General features: G+C 38.0%; 1 protein-coding gene across 3 annotated transcripts in view; it reads left to right on the top strand.

Moving 5' to 3' along the window:
• Positions 1–14179, top strand: part of NCKAP5 (NCK associated protein 5) — a 912592-nt gene that overhangs the window by 16302 nt on the left and 882111 nt on the right. Inside the window, exon 1 of one of the 3 annotated variants that reach the window (XM_072960868.1) lies at positions 8854–8890. The exons of 1 other annotated variant lie outside the window; for it this stretch is intronic. The gene's annotated coding sequence lies outside the window, so the exon portion shown is untranslated. Of the gene's footprint in view, positions 1–8853; positions 8891–10583; positions 10773–14179 lie in introns of those variants that run through there. One more of the 3 variants, XM_072960864.1, reaches the window with a different exon arrangement.

Raw genomic sequence — 14179 nt, 5'->3', positions numbered from 1 at the left:
CATAAGTCAAAGCAACAAAATCTAAACTATTTTGAGCACTTACTTACCTGTGTATTTGTATGCAAAGTTCTAATGTGTACATTTTAGATATGTCCTCTATTATGTATATGCACTGTGTCATTTAATTTTTTAGTAACTTCACTGAGATACTATCTACATACCACTTAAAGTGTGTAGCTCAGCATTTTTGGTATATTTACAGATTGGGTAACTATCATCACTATATCATTTTAGAACATTTTTAATCACTCCTCAAAGGAACAGCCTACCTATTAGCAGTGACTCTTACTCACCCCAAACAAATCCACTCTATTCTGGTACTGGATCCTTATCTGATACATGATTTGCAAATACATTCTCCCATTCTATTATGGCTTGTCTTTTTGTGTTTTTAATGGTATCTTTTGAACCACAAGGGTTTCTAATTTTGATGAAATCAAATTTATCTATTTTTTTTTCTTCTTTTGCTTATACTTTTATTATCTTTAAAAATCCTTTGCTTAACCCAAGATCATGAAGATTTACTTCTGCGTTTCTTCTAAGAGCTTTATAGTTTTAGCTCTTACATTTAGGTCTGTGATCCTTTTTGAGGTCATCTTTGTATATGACATGAGGTAGGTAGGAGTCAACTTCATTCTTTTACAAGTAGATATCCAATTGTTTCAGCACCATTTATTGAAAAGACCATTATTTCCCAATTTAATGCCTCATTTAATTTTCACAATAGCCCAGTGAAATAGGAATTACTGCCCCTGTTTGCAGATGAGGAAACTGAGGCTCAGGGAGGTTAAGTGACTTTCTCGATGCCCTGAAGAATTCCAAGTAAGAGGTGGAATTTAACTGGACTCCAAGGGAAATGTCCTTTCTAAGATGGGCATCTATTTCATGCCAGGTAGTAAAAGAAACACACACACAAAAGAATACTCATCATTTGATGCCTTTCAATTTTTTTTTCAATTAAATAGACCCTTCCTGAGGAGCCATGAGTGTTGAGAGCTCCAGGACTAGGAAAGATGAATAAGCACAGTTGTTATTTTTAAAAGCTAGTAGTAATACAGTAGAAACAAGGGAATTCCCTGTAAGTAGGATGGCTATAGAAGTCAGGAGTTTTGGTCAAAACAACAGAAAGCAGCTCAGAGAGCCACAGTCAGAGTCAGGAGGAGCCTGGACGACCAGCAAACAGACCAGAACGAGACAAGTCCAGCGGCTCAGAAGCAGGAAAGGACTGTCTTGGGAAAGTAAGGCCAGGACATCATGGCCATTGTGGAACCCCACTGTTGACACTGAGTGAACCTCCTTGTCTCCGAGTTTTTGCATCCGTAGGTCTAGATTCAGAAACAAAGTGGGACTGTTGGTCTAGCTGGTTGAGCCTAAGATGTGTGGCCCTGCCATGTGGGCAGAAGGGGCATGCCACTCAACATCCAATCCTTGGCACACACAGTGAGGCATCCCCCCAGATAACAGGGGGAGGGGATGCTGGAAATGCCCACTCCCAAGACAGCAGAGAAACCATTCTTCCCTCTGCTATTCCAATTGCTTTCTTTGTATCCATGAGCCGCAGAGTCAGTTAGTCTCTCTTATTCTTATTCCTCTGAGTATTTCACATGCCCCATTTTCTTAATGAGGATATAGTTTCTTTCTGGTTAGGAACTGTGTTTTCATACCACTACTTTGCATCCTCATAGCACCCTGAATACAGGCTCATGTGTTTTCAAATGGCTTATGATTCCTAGGATACCCCAGGGACCACAGTCCGTCCTTCAAAACCCACGTGTTGGATTCTGGATAGCCAATTTCTAATCTTCAGTCAGATTTTCCTTCCTGCTCCAGATGATTCTAACCCTGACATCAGTTGAGGGTGCACATCTGGATGGGCTCGGTGAGAGGGGACTCTGGGCTAAGTCATCACTTTCACCTAGCACACACATTGCTGCTAATATTGCCTTCGTCTTGAGCTTTCTAACTCTTGAAGGTAGTTCTTTTTAGGGCTTCTATCATCCATCACATTTCTGTGGAGTTTTGGGTTCTTTCCCTTGTTTATCATCAGGGGCCAGGACTAGTTGTCTTTTCTGCTTTACTAACCCCCAGGGAGATGAGCGGAATCCCCCGAATAGCTGAGCTCTGACTCAGAGCTGTGAGGACCTGCTCCCCTGGCCTTTCCCCACTCCCTCCATCATTTTCCGCAGTTTACAAAGCCCTGGGGTCGTGTGATCCACTCACAATATAAGTATCCGTGGCTGCAAAGCAAAATAACATCAGGTTCTTATTTTAATCCTACACGTTCAGCATGAAGGCAGCTAGACAATGTGGAAAGCATCAATTCGTTGTCGTGTCATGTCCTGCTCTAGTTTTTCTTGTCCTTGGGAACTGCGGGCTGTAATGTCTCGTCTTTTTTAAGAAAGTAGTTGCCTACTGTTAGTCTTTGGGAAGAATATGCAGGTTTCGCAAGGGACAGGACAGAAGGCCAAGGTTAGGAAAGATGAGTAAGTGCAGTCATTAATTTGTAAAATGTTCACAAGGTCTGCATGCTGACCCCTGATTGAGTGAAAACACATGGAACGGGTCTCAGTGGTTTGGACCATCAACATTGTTCATTGATGGTTGGATAATACATGTAGCCAGCCTCTTCCTTTCTTCCCCAAACATGTATACCCTTGCCCAGCAGCTATACTGCCAGCCTTGTTCTTCGTGAGTGTTACTGAGGGTCCTGCAGAAGGTGGGGGGAGGGAAAGCTGATCAGGATACACAATGAGTTGTGCTGTGTTGATGTCCCAGGGGGACAAAGTTGTTTTGTGATGGTTGTGTCAGCGATGGGAGAATTGGGTGGGGGAAAAAATCTCTTGTTCATTAGGGTTTGAATCTAAAGAGAAATAAAAGATGTCTCCAATTGTGAAGCTTTAAGTAAAATCCTCTTTGTATTTAGAGTCTAGACAGATGGAGGGGATCTTACACTTGGTAACTTTTATTTTAATTGGGACTTGGATTGTTGGTAATTCTTTGCTCCATTAAGACAAGAGCTGTCCCAATACCATCTCTGCCTGGGAAGAGATGGAATTCTGAAGCAGGGAATGTTGCCGGGAGGGGTAGAGGGGGTGGAAGTTTATCTTTATCATTTCCCATGACTATTTTAGGCTTATCTGTCTTGTCCTGGAGGCTACTTTCCAGACCTTATGTACCAGGCAACTGTTCCCTGCCACATTTTTCAGATCTGCTATATGAATCTGATGATGGGGTTTCATTAATACTTACTAATTGAGCACCTACTGTGTGCCAGACACTATATTTTGTGAGCAAACCATAACAATAGCTACTGTATGAGTATTTACCACATGCCAAATGCTTTGTGTGTTTTATGGCACTTCCTCCACAAAAGATGGCTATTTTGCAGATGGGGCAACTGAGGCTCAGTGAACTTGAATTACTTGTCCAAGGTCAAATGGCTAATGGGGGTTTTAAGATGGCCAAATAGTGGGACTCAGTGCTCACCCTCTCCTACAAATACATAAAAAATACATCTGTGAAACAATTCTCACAGAATACCTACTGAACTCTGACAGAAGATCTCATACCAGTAGAGCTACGAGAAAAATCTTCACAAAACTGTATAAACAACAAGAACCTACTGTGTCCCACAGGGAACTATATTCAATATCTTGTAATAACCTATAATAAAAAAGAATATGAAAGGGAATATATACATGTATAACTGAATCACTATGCCGCACACCAGAAACTAACACAACATTACAAATCAACTATTAAAAAAAAATAAAAATCAATCAAAATTAGGATAAAGTTAACATCATCAAAAAAGTCTCAATGTGAGAGGTGGCAAATGATGCAAGGGAATTGAAGGCAGATTTATCCTCATACAGTCAACTAAATTCGGTGTTAAAATAATAATTAGCTGATGTCACTAGCCACTCTAAAGGTACTGGAAAAGACAGAAATTTAGATAGAAACTGCTCAGGCAATGGATTCCAAGCTTGGGAGACAACCTGTCTGTGCTTCTTATTCCCTCAGTAGGTTTTACAAAGTTTTTGGCCAGAGAAAACTTGCAGAGCAACTTGAAAGCTATATAAAGCAAATGTGTAACGGTGTTGGCAGTGTTCTGAAGGTAGCTACCAAGAATGCATTCTACAGGGAGGAATAAAGAACCAATTACTGGCTGAAATCCATTTTGAATGGAAAAGCTTTAATGGAGGAATTCTCCATCACTAAGTTGCTGCTTTCCGTTTAATTGTCATTATTCGCTGTTTTATTATTAAATCTTCTTGCATGTACATACGTGACTATGTTGGCAGGCAGTGGAAGTGTATGTTTATGAACTATGTGTTCTCCTTCCTTAGAGAGTGAATAACTATGTGACTATACCCCACACCCTCTTCTCTTGCCATGTGATTATTCCTGGTTATGAGTAATATACAGCATATATCTCTATTAACATTTGAGAACTAGTTTTCCCTAGTCTGTTTTTCCTAATTAGGAATTATGTGGGTGAATCACAATCCTTCTACTTTAGTATGTCAACATAGGAACCAAACTTTATGTGCTTATCAGGTGCCTTTCATGGCTTTTGTAAGACGGTGAGTCACTAAGCCATTCCCAAGAGGTCTTGCAGATGTGTCAGATCAAGGGATTATCTCCTTTGAGCCATACTCTCCCACTTAGATGTTTTCTTCTGTTCTTTTCTGAAGATGTCTTCAGCAATTGTTCCTGCCTGTGGGCCATGAACTCCATGAGTGGGAGGAGATGCCATGTTATTGAGGAAGGCGTGTAAATTTGTATGAACTCCAAGCAGCCATATATGTGCTACTATTTTTCAAAAGCATAAAGAAGTATGTAACATAATGTAATGAATTGATGAATTACAGTGCCCTGTAAAATTTTTTAAGTGCTCCTGAACTCATAGTAAGTTTTAACCATAATCTATTTTCTGAATCAGCAAATGGGAAAAAAAAATATCCCCTGGAAGTTTGTGAAAGTTTTTGAGGTTAAAAAAGGAAACTTCATAATCAAAAAAGTATGGATTTATGCCCTACCTCAATTCAAATCTGTTTAAAGTATTTATACCATTCATGGTCTGGAATATGGACTATAAGTTGATTAACTTATTTTCCTTCACTTTCCAAAACAAAGAAATGAAAGTCTGAAAAGGTTCATTTCCCCCCACTATTTATAAATCTCCTTTGTTTTCTTTCCCTAATCTCCCTGTATTGACTAGAAAATTTTTTTGACCTCCTTTTGCCTCTAATGCAAAGAAGAAGGATGCTTGTGTTTTATTATATACTATACTTGGCAGTTAGTTACATGTAGGGCTTCTTTGCCATGTTATGGAAGTACTCTTCTATCTCTGATTCACTTTAAATGAACAGAAGTCAGGAATACATGTTGAATTTCACAAACAGCTTTTTAAGTTTCTACAGCTATATAGAAGCTTAACTTCTTGATCTAGGATTGTAATAAATGAAATCACAGTGAACCATTCTTGTTTATGATCCCTTCTTTTTAAATTACTGATCTTGATGTGTTACTCTTTTATTTAAGACTTCATAATGAGTTTGGCCAATAGTTTTCCTTTTTTTTTTATTATTTACAAGCTTCATCAAGATTGCTGTCAAGTTTATGCAAGTTTGACGAAATTAATTTGGATGGCTTTCGTCTTTCTCTGTGTTTCAGAAACTGTTTATATAGACAAGGCAGTTAAGCGCAGCCCTTGAGCCCTTGGGCTTTGGGGATATGTACAGACCTCAGTTCACATCCTGGGTTGTTCCTTGCCACTTTTATAACCTTGGGCAAGTTACTTAACTTGTCTAAGAATCACTCATCACCTGCAACATATAAACACAGCACCTATCCTAAGGAGGTTTTGTGTGATTAAATGAGATTATATAGGCAAAGCCCTTATCACAGCTCCTGGATCATTGTGAGCTTTAAATAAATGTGGCCCCTGTTCAGATAATGATGATAAAGTTGATGATGATGAAATTGTTATTATTGCATGGAAATTTTCTTTTCCTGGAAATTAGTGTAACAGTGAAAGAGTTTTTAAAAGAAAGATTTTGAGACAGTTTTGCTCAAGTTCTTCTTTAATTTTTTCAGTTTTCCTATTTTTATTCAGTTAATTTTAATATTTTTTCAAAAAAACTTGTCTTTAGATTATTGAGCTCTTCAAAATTATTAGAGCAAACATAAGCTATAGAGATCGCACTCTCTCTATATATGTATTTGTATTATATATAGTTCTCTTTATATTTGTAATTCTGTATATGTTTATATGTATAGAGAGAGAAAGAGATATTATATATCTCTTCTATATATCAATATTTAGAGAACTGTATCTCTAAATATTGTCATATCCACTTGATAATTTCTATTTGTGAATCTTTATGTTATCTTTTTTCATCATCGTATTATCATGGGTTTATTTTTATTGTCCTTGTGGAAACAAGACATTGAGTTTATTTGCAAATTGTTTACACTTTCTCTGTTTTCAAAATCGTTTTCTACTCTATCTATATTAACCTTCCTATTTTTTTTCTCAGTTTGTATATCTACTTTTTGAATATAAATGTTTGGTCATTTATTATTTATTATTAATTTTTTGAATATTAAAATCATTTAAAGATGTTGGTTTACCTCTGAGTCCAGTTTTTCCTGCCTCTCACAAATTTTCCTGTATAGTGTTGCAACTATTATCATTTTTAATTATTCTATAAGTTTAGTTTTATTTTTCTTTTTGATCCGAGAGCTATTTAGGTAAATAAATACAACTTTTCAAGTTCTTGTTTTGCTTTAGGTGCTATTATTTCTTAATTTATTTCCAGGTTTTTTTTTTTTTGGCAGATGTCAGAGAATGATGACCATCTTTTTCTTTAGCAAGTGTGATTTTTATTTTGATTTTATAAATGATAAAATTTGGTAAATATTTCATCAGTGATGGAAAAGGAAGTATATTGTTTTGTAGCTCATGGAGTTTGTAGAACATATAAAAATGTGTATGTATACATATATATATACACACACAAAACAACATACATAATCAGTCATTATTATTTAGATCTTGTTACTATTTTTCGTTCTGTCATTTGTCGCTTCAAGAACAAAAAGAACTGTGGTAAAACCCACTCATTCTTCTCTTACTATGATTCTGTAAATTCCTCCTTGCATTTCCAATATTTTCCTTTATATACCTTAGTTCTATGTTATCTGAATCATGAATATCAATGGCTATATATTGCAAATACTACTATTAGTAATACAAATACTAAAAACAACCAGTAGTCTTTGAGCATGAACCGTGTGGAAGGTATTGAGTTAGATGTTTTAGTTGAATTTTCTTATTTAATACTTATAACAGATATATAAAATAGATGGCTATATTTAATATTTCTAGTGATATATTTATCAATCCAATCCACTGGTAGGTTGTATTTTTCATTAACAGCCATAAAAAAAAAAACAATGTTTTGTTTTACGTAATGCTTTTTGCCTTTAGCACTGCTACTTTCTTGTTAATATTGTGACTCTTGCTTCCTTTTTGTCTGGATTTGCCGTGTATTATCTGTCTAGCTTTTAACAATTAACCTTTACATCACTTAGCATGGTGTTGGTATACAGTAGATACCCTATAAAAAACGTTTGTGGGATGAACAGGTCTCTTGGAGTCGCTTTGTTAAATGTGTATCTCTTCTAGGAGGCATATAATTGGATTTTGTTTATGATCCAGTGTGAGATGATTGTTAGGGGAGTTTAACCCACTTACAATTATTGTGTTAATGATATGTTTGATTTACTTCTGACATTTAGTGTTTTGTATTTTTCTTAATGTTTCCTTTATTTTTCTTTTGCTTTTACTGTTGCCATATGGACTGTGAGCTTTTTGGTTAAATATACATACAAATTGGAGCAGAGAGTGTACATCTTGTTTTTATTCCACTTTTGATTGACATCTGGCTTGTCCTACAGCTGAATGCATTTACACTCTTGGCACGATAATTGAAGTTTCCATTGCAGCTGCTGCTTCCCCAGGCTTTGCATTCATGTGCCAGCCTACAGTAAATTATGTTCATGGTCATGAATTTCTCATTTTGTTTATGATCTCATTTGAAATAATTTATTCGTTTGAAAATGAAACATATTTGTTACATTGTGTAATCTTCTCTTCATTTGTTAGTCTTATCCTCATCATATAACAAATGTTACATGATTTGTATTGATTATCTGATGTGCACACTGTGCTGAACTATATGAATTTGTAGGTGAAAGAAGAGGAATGCCAAGTAGTCTCTTGTTCCTGTTTTCAAGTTGCTTAAAGTATAATTGGTGGGGACACTCGATGTATATCTATAAAAAAAAGTTAAATAACTCAAAAGTTAAATTAGAAATGATATATCTGGCACTGTGTATAAATAAATGTCAAATGAGAAACATGCACAAAATGTGCCCTGATTTCAGAGGTCTGAAATACTGCCTAGGGTTAAAATATTCAGAGAAATCTTCTCTGAGGAAGAAGGGAACCATCCCAAGGTTGGTGAACAGTGTGAGCAAAGTTGTGGAGATGGGCATGTTCAGGGCATGTTCATGAGATGGCAAACAATGCTCATGGTCACATCAGAGGTTTCATGCAACTGGAGATATTTATTCGGATAAATGATTCATTCTACAAACATGTCTTAAGCACTGAGTCCCTAGAGAGCATACAGAGGGCATTTAACTGAGGTGTAGGGAGGGGCAGGAGGGTGTCAGAGAAGGCTTCCATATAGAAGTAATGTCAGAGTTATATCCTAAGAGATGAGTAGGAGTCCAACAGGTAAAAGTTTCAGGGAGGGATGGAGAAGTTGAGAAGAAGAGTTTTCCTGGCAGAATATGAAGATATGAAGGCTTATAGGTAAGAGAGAACATGGTGCTTTGAAGAACGGCAACTATTTCCCTGTGGTTGGCATATGTGAGTGGGGGAATTGGGTGAAAAGTTTGGAAGGAGAAATACTGGCTCAGAACATGAGGGCTTTGGGTTCCACGTAAAGCTTTTGGACTTGATCTACAAGGCTAGGGGAGCCTTGAAATAACTTGAATAGGATAGCAGAGTTGGTTGGAAGGTGGACTGTAAACAGGTGGGGAGATTGGTAGATTATTGGATTAATCCAGGTGAAAGATGTCAAGGGACAGAACACTGGGAGTAGCAGTTGGGATATAATTGAGGATGATTAAAACATTTGAAGCTACAGTTTGCAGGTCATGGAATTGTGGAGTGGGTGGAGATAATTTCGGATATATTCAGAGATATATATGTATACAAATACAGATACATATATATACACAAATAAAAGATTTTCCCACTCTTCATGACATTTTCCTACTGAGGTGAGAAAAATGGGGCTTTAAATGTTAGCATTTTCTCAAGATGGTCACGAATGTATAATACTGACAAAATGACTAGGTCAGTAAAATATGTATAAATGCACAGACTTGTTGATGAAACAAACTTTTATTTAGCTACACATCCCATAAATGGCCAAACAATTAACAATGATAAAGTTTGTTTTAGTCACAAAGCCTCCCAAAGAAAGGGAGATTTGGATGCCTTGCAACAAAATAAATTCCTTTCTTCTCAGATGACATGTAAACTGATGTCATTTCTCATTCCACTTAAAAAAAAAAAGAAAGATGAAACTTGCTATGGTTTGCAGTATTCCAATGATGACATTCTTCCTCAGAGTAATCTAAAAAAAGACATTGTGAACAGAGTTGTACTTCCCCTGCCAGAAATGCAAGCCTTTCATATTTAGCCATTTAGATAATGGTTTCTACATGAACTTTCATAACATTTAGTTACTGCCATAAATGAATGGGCCAACCACTTTTTGAAGCCAGGAATCCACTTCCTCGGCAGTTCGATTCCTCACAGCATTCTCTCAACTTTATAAAGGCTGCTCTAAAAGTAGTATTTCTCTTTCAGACTTCAGAGGCAACGTGAAAAATCACGAGTATCTTGATTTTTTGCCTGCTTATGAAATAGTTTAGCCTCACCCTACGAAGATGATGTTCTAGTTATAAATATCTCAAGTCCCAGCCCCCCCCCCCTTTTGAGGGTATATCAGCCACGTTTTCCTGCTCCTCCCCTCTGACTGACCAATTCCATATTCTGTGAGTTGTTGCAACAGGCAGAGACTGTCTAAATCTGAGATGAGACTTTTCTATATGCTCATTGGGGTAAAATGGTGAACTGCGACGTGGGGTTAGCTGCTAATGAGGGCTTAACCAGGAGAGACGTGTTGATCGCTAAGTAGAGAAAGGCGTCTTGCTAGAATAGTTTTCCCTTTTACACAGCAGAGATGATTCTGCCCTGGAAAGGTTTGATTCCAAGGTGGCTTTGCTGAGAAGACATCTGGCTGGTGGAAGTCCCGCCACCCACTCTGGTCCCTACGTGCTGAGGCATGGGATTCCCTCAGGTTGAGCTGGTTAAACTGGACAAACCACAGCCTCCCAGAGCAGTCTATCAGGCCATGGCCTCGGGGCTGGCTCCTGCCCTGGCAGGAAGCTGTACCCACGTGCTTGCCTTCATCAACTCCCACTCTGTTAGCACCAGGCGCAGCCAGGCAGGAGCAGGAGGTGGACAGGGCAGTCGGTGCCTGACTCTGGCCTGCTCTGGAAACACTATTCCAGACTCTTCCCAGTTCTTGGCTGGCATCCTGCAGTGAACTAGGATTACAGAGCAAATTGCAGGAACCTCAGTCTCGGTGGCCAGCTGTGGAGGAAGAGGGCTGCAAAAGGTAAAATCATCTCTTTCAAAATAAAATTAGAATGTTTAATGACAGTATTTGTAAAATATTTTTATATAACAAAATTGTGTATTTTCTCTCATAAAGTAATCTTACTGCTTAAAGAGGAGAAGAGAACTTTAATAAAATAAGTAGACAAAAAACAACAACAACAACAATTGGGACATTTTACTGTGAGAAAGCAGAGAAATATCCAGTTGCTAACATTGGCTGCTCTTACAGCTATAAAGAAATCTCTGGTGTCCATATGAACAGAGATGCACATAATTGCAGAAGGTCCTCAAATCCCAGAGGACTCCCAAAGAACTTCTACTTGACTCTACAGTTTAACTGTCATATTTATCTACCTCTCTCTATGCCTTCTTGCTGAATAGGGGTAAAGAGAGAATGGAGCAAAATTCTTGTTTTCACAGAGGGCACAGGAGAATGGGGGAGTCATTTCCCTAAGAGGTAACAAGTGTTACGATGCAAGTACGGTGTGGATTCTTAGACAATTTAATTGTCTTTATGTCCCTAGTGTCTAGCACAGGGCTTGGCTTGTGGTAGGTGCTCATATTTGTTGAAAGTTGTTCTTGTGGATGTAAGCAAAATGAATCTGAGCCACTTAAACAAACACACTAATTCTTGAAATGATTTTCATTCACTCCATGTATGCACTCATTTACTGAGGAATTACTTAGAGCTACCATATGAGACCAGAAGTCTATGTAATGAATATTAATGCAATTTCAGACTAAATTTTGACATTTGCATAGGTAATCTAGAAAGTGTGTGTGTGTGTGTTTGCCAGTGAAGTGATACTGTGTATAGAGGTTGTCTCGTATATTGAAAGATAAACAAAATGAATTATTTGCTGCAAAAGCATGCTTCATTAGTTAAAAGGAAACTATTATATACTCCCTAGGCCAATGAAGAAATGATTTTATGAGATGCTTGTATGAATTTATAGGCATCTCAGTGCTATAGAATGACTCCAGGACATTCTGGAGAATGTCTCTCTTCCTTTTGACTCCCATCTAGGTGTCCTGCAAGGGACTCTCTATCTCCTTCACCTATGAGAAACTTCCCTCAATTTTCATAGTTTCCTCCTTTGCTAGAGTGTTATGTGCTGACTCTGTTTCCTTATGTCATACTCATTTGTTTAAAACATTTCTGATGAAATATTTCAGAAAAGAATGTGTAAAGAAGATCACGGTGAAGACCTGTGTTTCACCACTCAGCTTAACAGAACATTACCAGTAAAACTGATGCTCCCGTGTATCCATTCCCAGTTACACCTCACTTTCTGCAAATATGCAATGATGCCACCCCTATCTTAAATTAGGATTTGGTAATTATCATTTCTTTATTATTCTCTACAGTAGTATTAGATATGTACACATGCCTAATCTATTGTTTTTCCATATTTTTAAAACTTACACAGTGGTATTATACTGTACGTGTCCTTTGGTTACTTGGTATCTTGGTATTTTCGTTCATTATTGTGATGGTGAGGTTCATCCATGATGCCGGTGTTTCATTGTGTGACATTCCACAATCTGTTTATACATTCGCCTATTAATGGATGTTTAGTTTGCTTGCAGCTTTTGTGTCAAGAGATCAAGGCAGATACGGGCAGTATCACTTGATGCAAAATGGGATTTATCGGCAGGAAAGTAGTCAGAGGTCGTGTCTCAGCATCCTTTTTGGAGGCGTACTTGGGCTGGAGTGCATTTGGACGCATTGTGGGACGGGCCTCCTGCAGCCGGTGCCACCCGTGGGATGTTCCCACCCTGTTGCTTTCCCTTTCTGTGAGATAAACAGAAGAGCCTTGGAGGGCTTGGAAACAGACTGCTTTGGTGTCAAACAGTTTGAGGGTAGAGTGGAAGCTGTTTGCAGTTGTTGGGGCCATAAGCTGCCTAACACCTAGAGGTCTGGGGGCCATGGGAAAAGTGCAGCCCCTTCTGGATGAAGCCTCTGAAGCAGTTAGCGTCTTAACAGGCAGTTTAGAAGGAGCGCCTTATTATTTGTCATGTGTCACTACAAATCAATTTTTTCTTATTTCAAATAATGTTACCGTGATCCTGTCTCCTTGTGTACATGTGCAGGAGTTGTGAAGGTTACACACCAAGAAGCACAATTGCTGAATTGTGGGGATTTTGCCTTGTCAGATTTCCTAGATGTGGCCATTTACTCTTTAAATAATTGGACTGATTTATACTCCAGTAATATGTAAGACTAATACACTGCTCCACATCCTCCCCAACAATTGATACTGTCCAGATATATTAATTTGGTGATATAAAATGGTACCTCAGAGAGGTGTTTTTATTATGATTCAAGTTGAGCGGGGGATTATATCTGCTGGTCATTTCTGTTTCCTGTTTTATGATAAATTTCCATATTGTTTTTCTCTGTGGGTTTTTTTTTTTTTTTTTGCAAATCCATCATTTCGTGGAGCATCTAGTCTTTCAGAGTACTTGGGTTTTCATGGGCACCTAAGTTCCACCTCCCCACATTGTGGAGGCTTTGTGCCCTGATCCCCAAGTTCTAGGTCCCTGGAATGGAAAAATTCCATCAGCGTAGTTACTCACCCAGCATTTGCCTTCCTCTCTGATTTTCTGCTTCCTTTTTTGTTTGTTTGGTTGTTTGGCTATTTTTAGCGCTTAGGATTTTTCCCTTCCTTTCAAGTGAGATATGAGTTTAAAAGGGTATTTGCTGTGTTTTCATCAGTTACATATGCTGGAAGCTGAAACGTTTCTGTTAATCACTCTTTAACAAGCCCTAGCCCTTACCACTGATCTAAAACTGCTCTCTGAAAATTCTTCCTGGGATGTGTTAGTGCTAAATCCACTGCCTCTTCTTGAGAGCTGCCTACCTGAAAGCTCTCTCTCTTTTCTTAAGTGTACTCATTATAATTCTTTTAATTTTTTAAATTTTTAAAACATTTTTTCTAGTGGAGGTACTGGGGATTGAACCCAGGACCTCATGCATGCTAAGCATGTACTCTACCACTGAGCTATACCCACACCCTGAAAACTCTCATTTCTTGACCACCTATTCTCGTTCACTGACTTTTGTGACTCCAGTTTCTTCATATTGCTCTGCCTCTCTCACCAGCCACTGTCAGTCTTCTCTAATGGGTCTTTCCTTCTGCTTCTTCTTTGGTATAGACATGCCTCCTGGATGATCAGTATACTCCTCAGCTCGTGTCCTGATCTCTAAGCACTGCAGGCTAGCTTTCACATTGTTTTCTATGGTAATCTTTTTGAAAAACAGCTCTCACCCTTAAAAATCTTTGATAACTTCTAATTGCCATAATATATAATCTTAGCATTAAAATTCCTCCATAATGTGACTCTTAGCTGTTCTTTCTCCAACTTTCTCAGCTACCAAACTCTTCACTGCACTTCTCTGTG

Source organism: Vicugna pacos, chromosome 5, assembly GCF_048564905.1.
Source record: "Vicugna pacos chromosome 5, VicPac4, whole genome shotgun sequence".
Classification (NCBI taxonomy): Eukaryota; Metazoa; Chordata; class Mammalia; order Artiodactyla; family Camelidae; genus Vicugna; species Vicugna pacos.
The sequence above is the reverse complement of the archived record's forward strand: the minus strand, read 5'-3'. Positions and strand labels throughout refer to the sequence as shown.